The following is a 10,576-nucleotide window of genomic DNA, read 5'->3' on the forward strand; positions in this document are numbered from 1 at the left end:
CCAAAATCTCGTAACCGTGTCCATAGAGAACAAGACATCTGAACTTTCCGACTAATAAAGAAAAAGTGCAAAAATAACGGACCAGTTCTAGTCCGAGACGAGCTGAAACAGAGGGCAAAAAGTTTGACGTTCTTTACGCCTCAACATCAAACACCGGCGTCAAAAGAATCACACAGCACCTTCGCCGCACAGTCACATAAACAGAGAACGTAATTTACCATCTGAGATCTGTTTTTATCAAGAACGATGTTACATCCAAATTACTGATATACAGTTTGAGAAATTCCAGAAAACACAACACACACACTTGTACAACAAGCACCAGGCTCGACAACCCAGTTACGACCCTACAACATAAAGAGAAACCTGACAGGATCGTTAAAATCTCCATCCCTCGCAGTTGAATATGGAAACCAGCGCTGGCCCAGTGAGGTGTTTGGTTTCATCTGTATGGTAGGATAGTGGCCAGTGAATGTATTCAATTGGCTTGCACATCCGCCACAATTCAAGCTAGATCGCCACACTAAATTCTACCGACACTGGTCCCTTGTTATCAACTTTTGTATCCATAGGAATAAATGAGATTTTTTGTCTTATCGCATCAATGGCATCGCATACCGGTGCCTCCAGGGTGCACGACGTTCTCTCTGCTGTCTATTGCCAACCTTGCTTTCTCACGCAAAGTGTATCGCCCGATTCGCGTTACGGGGTGTAATGCGGGAACTTTTTTATGTGGACTGGTACCAGTGCTGGTACAGATCCTCTAATTCGGGAGCGGTCTTGTACAAGAGCAGGTCCAGTTAAAAATGTCGCTGGAGATGGAAAACGTCTCCTATAGGGACACACGCTGCACTCCATGTCCGCTGTGTGCTTTGTGCTGTGTTTTTCCAGGTTAGTGAACACCTGCTTACTACTGCCCTTCTTTGAGACTTGCATCATTATGCGAGGGGAGTGGCGTTACCCGAAGTAGCGGGTCTCTCGATCAGCTGTGTTTTTATATGAGTGACGATGGGATAGGGAAGGATGGATGATCGGAAAGAACAAGAGTGAGGGGAATATTGACTTGAGGTGGAGCTGACGTCACTCACTCTACCTTCCTGTCATCCATCTACTCCTTGCCTGCCAAATTTCAGGTCCAGGCATCTCATTCCTCCCACATGCTCTCGACAGCTATGCAGTGAGGAGCGAAGTCTTCGTCACTTCCAGTTAATCTCTCCTATCACATTCGCTATCTTGCGATCCTCTCCTGCCACTTGATCTAGTCTGTGCCCACTTCATCGTTACCAAGGCTCCTAATACACTTGCTGTAGGCCCACAAATGAGCGTGTGTCTCTCCAGTACCCACATGCAGATCATACCACGGTCCTCATAGTCTATTCCTTGTTGAGCCCGCCTTAATCCTGCTTCATCCCTTTTCCCATCCCTATAAGTTGGCACAAACTGAACCTGCCTACCGTGTCACCAGGAAGCTCCCGATACCAAACCTCGCAATTTATTCCTTACTGCCAGAAGGGTTTTTATTTAGGAATGGTGTAGGAAAATGTCCCTTGAACAGTCGCCTCAGAGCCAATCGGTTATGGGTCATTAGCGCTGCCCACGTGTATTAATCTCATAAATGGGTGTTAGTCTTGGGGAGTCAGATCTGACATCTTCATGGAAACCACCACCTACGGACCTTGCTATCTTAATGAAAATAGATGCTGCATGAGAGACCCAGAAGTTGAGATGAAGCTTTGAACAGAAAGGTAAAATGTGCATAGTTTTGTTTTAGGCTCTTCTAAGTTCCAATTAGTACGTGATTTTTTCAAGCTCCCAAAAATTGATTGGCTACATTCTTTCCCATCCCCCATGAATAACCTGGCTAACATATGACAGAGTTGCTTATTTGGGGAGTGGTTTTGTACCAGATGATCCTGTGCAGGTTTCTTTTCCCTCCAGAAGGTTTTGAGGAATTTTCTGGATGCATAGGGACACTAAGGATACATACATTTATTATACACAACCCCACCAAATTTAGTTGGTTATTGGCTGGATCTCATGAAATCAGTCTGTAAAAACCACAGTTGGTATTTCCTTAATGAGGGCGCTGTCAATCTATCCTAGATTGCCTGCACGATCCATGGTTTCTTCTGGGTATCCTTCTGCCAGCAGCTGTGATATTCTTTAGGTATTGTAGTGAAGATGCTGTTGTGTCAACACATTTTAACGTATCAAAAAATTGCCAGCTTCTGGCGATTTCGGATATTACACTTGGCATATTTCCATTCTTGATAATATTTTGATTAATTGTGTGACACTATTATTTGCTCTCGCCTTTTTAAAATACATGTTTATACAACCCTTTATTTTGACAGAAAATGCCTGAATTGAGACGATGGGGTGCTTATTTCATGTTTGAAAGTGAGCGGCTATAGTTGAATGTAGTATCAGCAGTGTTGGCATTGTTTGGAGGAGATACACCTAGAGTGTCGGTGTCGTACAGATGTTCTATACATCATTTTGATATTTCAGGAGTCTATATCAATTGAATGTTGAGCAGGGAAAAGAAGAAATCCTTTCAACCTTTTGGTTTCATTTGTGCTATTATTAGAGGCTTGTGAAAGTGTAATAGGAGATCCTTTATCTATATCTTAACTGTTAAATCGCACATTCCAAAGAGCTTGTAAAAGCGAAATAATACACACTGAGGGAAAGCTTGAGTTAATGCAAACATGAGCAGAGTAAGCTGTCTAACAGTGGTACAGCCAAACATCCCAGGTAATAAAAACCACACCGGTGGCATGGAAATGTTGGCAGCCAGCACAACCGGACATCCGCAAAAACCTTGATTTAACATCGTGCTATGAGGGCTGCCTGTAACTGTAAGCTCTCCTTGCACTAGTATAATGTATGCTAATACGTCGTCACCTGCAGGTAGTCCTATAAAACCAGGCAAGTCAGTGTTAACACAGCGCTAACACTTAAGTAGATGAATGTGTTGTTTACTTAGAGCTGAGATTTGGGCAGAAAATTTATTCGCGTAGGTGGCGTTTTCCGTCCTGGTTTTGTGATTGGAGTGTCTTGAAAATCAAAACCCAGGACTGTCTATCCCTTGGAGTGTGATGGCCTGCAACGCTGATCTCAGTCTGACCCTGTCACTTCTCACCAGGAGAGGAGGCAGGAAGTGGCTTCAGATGTGTTTCCTGTTGGAATGTGAACTGCGCTGTCCTTAGCGTGAAGCAAGACTGGCACTGCCCTGTGTTTGAAGGGCAACAGCATATATCGCACTGCACCATTACAGCCCACCTCTAAGTTTTAACTTTTATCCAATAAACTTATTGCCAAAGTAACAAAACAGCCACTTAACTTTATTTTTAACTTCCCCTCTCTGATTGGAAAAATGATCCATGTTGCAGTCCATATCTTGTAACCGAAATTTTGGTCCAAAAGGTGTTTTTTCTTTTTAATGTGATGTTGTGACAAAACTGCTCATTACGAGCCAACATCCTGGTAAGGGGAGGACGAGAAATGGTGACGCATCTGACAAAATCAACATAAATACGGTTTATGACAACAGCTGTGTGATCAGTCTTATCTAGTACCATTTAAATAGGGATCAGAGAAAAATAGAGAGGACGAAAGTGTACTTTGCTTGCCGATGCAACGCAACTGTGACTAGACACGGCAATCAGACGAGGTCAGTTTACGTTGCTGGCAGGTTTTCAGCCCTTTAAACCGTGTTTCAATCCCCACCCCTGCTCTCTGTGAATCACCCTCTGATCAGCAATGTAACCCGCCGGCTGGAATTCAGCGAATATTGTGTAGTCCTTTACATATGATTCTAATGTTCTGTTCAGACAAGGAACACCTGTGCTGTGTGATCAGTTATATTGTCCTGTTAAAAAGACAGATTCTGAAAAAGTTAAAGATTAATGAAAGATCAGCCAGCCCCCAACCTCACTGGAGAAGGCTTGCATTTAATTGTTTTGCAAAAGCAAAACACAGATTGATTTTGTTTTTCAGTTGTTATTTTAAGATCATCCACTTTTCTCAAAACGGCTTGAGAAAAGCTCAGTCTTTGGGTGAGAAATGCTTGGTAGTATCGGTCAGAGACCTGAAATGGAGAGAAAAAGATTTGAGCAGCCTTCTAATTTTAACCCCGTCTTATGTGGATGCACTGTTAAGCATTGAGAAAGCAGGTGGGAACTGTAGAATCCTCTTTGTGGGCTTCATCCACATTTCCCTTCCTTATTTGTCAATGTTTTATTTCTCCTACGGAGTGGAGTATCTGTCGTCTAATCCAGGCTATACTGTCTTCAATATAGCATAAAGAGTGAGCTGACTGCTCAGTTCATCATTCCTACTCTCTCCTTACTGGGCAAGGCTCTTATCATGTTGCCCACCGGGAGAGCTGCGCCATTTTGGAAATCTGCAGCCTCTTTTTCCTCATAGCCTGTAGTCCATTGCTTTTCTCCCCCTGTGACTGAAATAATTTACCCCTGTGCTGTGAGGCCAATAGGTAACAGTAAACATCTTAATTTACTCCCCTGTGGACTTTCAATATGACTGGAAAATATACCCTGTGTTACCAGTGTATAAAAACGAAGCTTTGGCAGTACAGGAATTGAAACCGGAGCTAGTGAGACATGCTGAGATGAAACTGCTGCCGGAAACCGTGTAATTATCGTCTATGATTTCTGTTTCTCCATGGCCCTTTTAAAAAAAAACATTCTTCATTTCTGCAACTTTTGTTGTACCAGTATTTTGTGATGCATCAATGGGTCATTATAATCTGTGAGTACGACAAAGTTCCTGCTTCGCGTTTACCAGAATATAATTTATCTTTTATTTTGATGACAGGGCTGGGGTTTGGTTTGCCCCCTCACGTTTCTGTATTCCTCGATCCCAGTTGTGTTTGCTTCCTGGTTTTCTCCTGCCCTTCCAAGAACCGTTCCTTCCTTAAACCTCTCCTACACTTGTAATTAACTTAATTTCTCATGCTTACCGCTGTGTATCTCTTTCCTCCCATCTCTCTCCTCTCAAGCACAACTCGTCTTCATTCCTTTCTTTGCTCTCTCACCAGTACATCAGCCCCCAAGGGCCAACATGGCTAATTACACCGCAGTTCTTTTCTCCTATTATGGTCACCACTCTGTTAATTTGTCACCCTCACCTGGCTGCGTCTGCTTTTGGGCTACCATCGCCAGCATGTTTGTTGGGGTCTGCAGTGGTATGTTGAAGATGAGGAGGGGAGGCGTGTACTGGTGGCCCAGTTCAACCAACGAAATGGGCTGTTTAGCGTCATCTGATTGGCCACAGATTAGAGGGCTCTTGGTGGTGGTGCGGAGGTGGCTCTTGCAGAGGACGCAGGTGGCTCCATTGCGTGCTGTCTGAGTGAAGCTGACGAGCATTTGCCTCGAATGTGTTTTAAATATTTTTATGACATGTTTGCTCTATTAATGTGATTAGAATGGATTAAACCAGAAAATGGGGTTGAGCAGTGCTCATATGAAGCCATTAATTTCACCGATTATTGTTTTTATTTTTAACACTGCCACCTCACTGGCAGAGGTCAGCTTCGCAGCTATGCAATACAGATACAAAAGCACTGACAAGAAGGGTGGGAGAAAGTAATCACTTTTTTAAACACGCTTGCAATTCTGCTGTTGAGATAGTTTAGCATTGATGCACAAAACGTCTTAATTGTAATTCAGAGAATCCCCCCCCGGGGCTATTTTGTATGTCAGCTGACATTTAATAGCTACCCCCTTGGCCTCTGTCTTGGCTGGCTACTTATATATAACCTTGGCGAGGGCTGAGCATTTTGTGAAGAATTTCTGAGCTTGGCATGATGAAAATGATGTTAGCTGTGCTTAGAAATTTCTGCTTCTGATCTTTGTTGGTTTTAATTTAGCTTCAAATGTGAATAACTAATTGACAGGTACACCTGGTGTTAGCACGTGGCCCGAACTAATGCTCAACTCCCTTTTTTTTTTTTTTAATTTCAGTATCTGGCTATCTTTTTTGCCTAGTCTTCCCACACACACACACCACCCAACACCCACACACACACACACACACAACACCCCAATTCAATCCTTACTTCACCTCGGATTGGACCACCTCCCCTCCACACACACACACACACCTTCTGCCAAATCTCTGAATGAGGAGCCTGAAATGTATTCTTTAAAGATGGTGCCTGCGGCTTGGTTAGTTTCAGTTGCTTATTTTTAGGCACTGAAGGGCTATAGCAAATGGATTGGAACCTTTCATTTAGGAGGACCCTTGTTCAGTCTGTGTGTGTCTGAGTGCATGTGTGTGTTCTTCACTGTTTACTTATTTATTGTCTTCTGGAGAGACCCAAGAGTTAACAAGGTGTGAGACCAAGTAAGTAAATGTCAGCAAGTGCCAAGGTGTTTTCTGAAAAAGAGACGTGTTTGTCAGGCGAGCACTGCAAAGATTAGCCCATTAGCTTTTTGCTACTAAATTTGTGCCTATTTTGGGTTGGGTTTACTTTAAGCTACTGTAATAATCATTGGTATTTTCATATGTAAATATCCATTACACTTGACTCAGAGTTAACAGCAGTGATCTGTATGGCTGTCTGTTTATGAAGACATCAGTGGGATTGAAGACAGGAAGTGTGTATGTGGCAACAGCAATGATGGGCACTGTGGCTTAACATGTAGAAAACAAGAACACCACATACTCTTAACTGCAATAGAAAATCCAGACAAACTGTTTGACAAGTCATTCAATGAAGTGCAAAGCAAAAACAACAACCTTTGTTTAGCTCCACAGATTTTTTCCTAAAATCAAAACAAACAAAACATATTAAACAGCAGCAGGCAACAAGAAACAGTCACTCCTCGCTTTAGTAATGAGATGCTTTATACCTGCAGTTTGATTCAAATTAGACAAGCAGAGCAGCAGTTGTGGCTTTTCGATGTTTAAAAAATTGATCTTAATACCTCTCCAGTTCAGCCAATTATAGTATTGCTTAGACCAGAACATTGTATAAAAGTCATCCTACAGTCAAATGTTTTGGAAAATCAGACCAGTGAGATCAAGATTTTGACCTTTATTTATAGAGGTCGCGTGCGTGGAGGTTGGAACTGACATTTTATGCACACAAAATTTGTGGTACAGGAAGTGTTTGAACGTATGTTGTGCCTCATCAGTCCATTTAGCAGCCACCTGTCTGTCTTATGGATGGGTGGACAGCTTGAGCAAAATGTGCTTGTTATTTTATGGGGTTCCCCCAGCAGAATGACATGGAACAAAAAAATGTGCATGGAACAATATCCTACCATCTTAACAGTATAAACTGAACCTGCACCTTGTGCACAAATCACATACTGTAAAATAGGGCTGCAGAAGCCAAAACAATATAATGTCTGTTTGATTCAAAAGAACCTTACAGTCACTAGTGGAACATGTTTGTTCTGTATCTGAGCAGTAAAATACTTAATGCTCACAGCCCTCCATGTGAATATGTTGTTGGCTAAAAGTGAAACAGAAAAGTGACATCTCAAACACGCATAACTCAAAGATCTTATAGATTACTGTGAGATAACGTAGTTACGTCACTATTACCAGTCTATAAAAAAACAGCCCTGCAGGGAAAATCTATCTATCTACCAACCAACCGACCAACCCCCACCCTCCCAAAATCCTCTCTGCTTTCCATAAATAATAAATCAGCACGTCACAAGTGCAGTTGGCTGTATGGGTGGACCTGATTCATCAGACCTCACGCGACCCAGATACCACTGTGCACGAATGGTGTAAAGCGTGATGATGAAGAGCACAGTAGTTCAGTAGTTCATATGGGATTTGTTTGTATATAGCAGTACTTTAAAGTTTATTTTAACAGTGATTGAACTGGCATTGCCAAAATAACAGGAACGGTGTCTCTGTTATAGAAAACAGTACAATAACAAAACGCTTTACATCAACAAAAGATGAGATTTAAGATCCACAAAGGTAGTTTATAATGCATGCTTATTGTACTGGATTAATCTTGTTATTGTGTCAAACTGTTGTACGTTTCTTGTGAATTAATACTGTATTTGCTAATTAACATTCATGTGTATTCTTCATCGATTTATTTGTTTTCACTCGATAAAGGCATCTCGATGTATAATAGAGTGAAACGTATCCCATTGCACCATGAACGTAGAGACGAGGGGAAACTGAGGGTTGGACGCCTGAAACACAGTAGGGGGAAGGCAAGGAAGTGTTTATGTGTGCGAGGGGTAAACAGGTATTGTTTTCTTTCTGGGGTGGTTTGTGGCTTTGATTAAACTGCATCGCTGAGCAGAAGAGGTAATCATACACGTGATGTTGAGGCGAACTGCCTCTTCCTGCATATTCTCAATGCACTGGTAACTGTGTTGCTGTGGGTTACAGTGGAAACACACACAAGCTTGCACACAGTGGATGTAAGAAGGCCATAGCTATTTGTGTCATTGTAGCACACTGTGGACCTGGAACCCTAAGTGGCACTTATCCTTAGTCCCTCACTCCTCTAAATATCCATCCTGTCCCCCTCCTCCATTTCCCATCACTCATATCGCTTCTGCTCTGCATAGAAATCGTCATAGCTGTTGATCCAGTGGGATGGAGTAAGGGCTGTTTGGGCAGTGTGTTAACATGTTCACTGACATGTATCACATAAAAGTGTGGAAAACTTCATTCTACATTCTCAAGCTAACAACTTAGCAAGAAAAAATGGGAGTCTGTTTTCCAGGAATTTAGTCTGCCCTCATTGATAAAAATAGGGTGGACAAAATATTAAGAATATCTGTCCGTATAAAACAATACAATTCAACAGCACCACATACTAACTACTACTTAACGTGATTAGACATAGAAAAAGACTATAATGGAAAGAAATTAGAAGAAGATGCCATCCACACTTTATTGTTAAAGATTTTATCATTTGCAGTGACATTGTTTTTTTCGAATGCAAATCTGGCCCTTCACTCACTCGAGGTATTTGAAATATATTGCTGCATCATCACATTCCTTTATTATTCTGAACATAATAAACTTTATTTAGCCAAAATGACACAGTCTGAGGTTGATGAATTGACAATATTTAACTTCTTTCTTCTTTGTCCTTGTCATTTGTCAGGTGATTTGGGAGTACAAGAGATCCAGACACCTACAGTCAAAGGAGAGTCGTCTTTTTTTTTACATCAAGGCCAGGTGAGAATATTTTACATTTTTATAAACCATGTGCATATGCTAGCTTTGCTGAAATGCAAGAAAGAGGATCTCATTAAATCAAGAGTCACAATATAACTAATACAAGTGTCAATGGAGTCATAAAGAAATGAGTCACAAATATGGAAATGAGATGTTCCATATTTGTGACTCAGTGCTTCAAAAACATCTGTTTGACTAATGAGACAGTTAAGAACTGCTGCTAAAACAGAGGTGTGAAACAGAGCGGTAATATGGATGACTTCACAGTTAAGGCTATAGTCTCGACTGCAGCACTGAGCAGACTTTGCCTCTGGCCATTACAAGTTGTTGTTGAGGCATTTGAAATGAAAATGTATGACAACAGCATTCAGCCTTTCTTTAGGCTCACTGTTCAGTATTAACGGCGATGCTTTTTTAAAGCGTAAATTTTTTCATATCTTATTCATTTAAACGAAACCCTTTATGGTACCTAGAACCTTACTAGTAGTATATTTCCATATTAAACACACACACACACACACACACACACACACACACACACACACACACACACACACACACACACCCCTCTCTCATCACTCTGCTCATCTCCTCCCACTGCCTCCATTGCCATTCTGTGATAGCTGGGGATAGTGGAGTGTATGCCGTAGAACGCCTTCGCAATTTCACACACGAGAGAAGAAGACAACACCGGCAGACTTCAGAGCTCCCAAAAAGCCCCTTTCACATTTCAGTGAGCCAGAGAGGAGACCCCACCCCACTGCCGAGCTCTGCTGAGGGAGAAAAAACAGCAACACACGTTTATCTTTCCGCACAATTACAATTTCACTTTGAAAGGCTCTGAGCTGAAAGCTCCAACACATTTGACTGCTTGGAAGCTTTCAAAGAGAATAATGTTTGATTTATTTTTTTCCCCCTTATCTTCCCTCTGTGTCTTGGCCTGCCATTTCGTCATCTACACTCAGACAAGCTGAGATGAAAAGCTGTTTGGCTTTCAGATGGCTGTGTAGTACTTAAGAACACTGGGCCACTACTATTTTATTTTGACACAAGAGAGGTTCAGAATACCTGTATTTTGTTTAAAATGTTTGTTTTTGGGCCAGAGCAGTCATTGCTGGTGTGTGTGTGTTTGTGTGAATTGTAATTCCTGCTTTCAAACTTTTTGCGTATAGTTTATATTCAGTGAAGTTTGAATGTGACTGTCTGGAAAGTTTAAACCAACTGAGAAGTGAGACACTAATGCCACTGAGCCTGGGAAAGATGACTTGGGTGTGAAAAAATATAATGTGATGCAACATTCTTCATCATCCGGGTCCTTGTCCATTGTCAGAAGCAATTAGTTTGTTATTAACTTTAAGCAGAGCTGTCTCTGTGCTGTGAT

General features: G+C 41.7%; 1 long non-coding RNA gene across 1 annotated transcript in view; it reads left to right on the top strand.

Moving 5' to 3' along the window:
• The window catches only part of LOC118340881, a 40,888-nt gene extending 31,693 nt beyond the window's left edge, over positions 1-9,195 (top strand). Inside the window, exon 3 of the long non-coding RNA XR_004797393.1 lies at positions 9,122-9,195. This is a non-coding gene — a long non-coding RNA (uncharacterized LOC118340881). The remainder of the gene's footprint in view (positions 1-9,121) is intronic.
• Positions 9,196-10,576: the final 1,381 nt, after the last annotated feature.

Source organism: Morone saxatilis, unplaced genomic scaffold, assembly GCF_004916995.1.
Source record: "Morone saxatilis isolate NCDOM2014 unplaced genomic scaffold, NCSU_SB_2.0 Contig7, whole genome shotgun sequence".
NCBI classification, from domain to species: Eukaryota; Metazoa; Chordata; class Actinopteri; family Moronidae; genus Morone; species Morone saxatilis.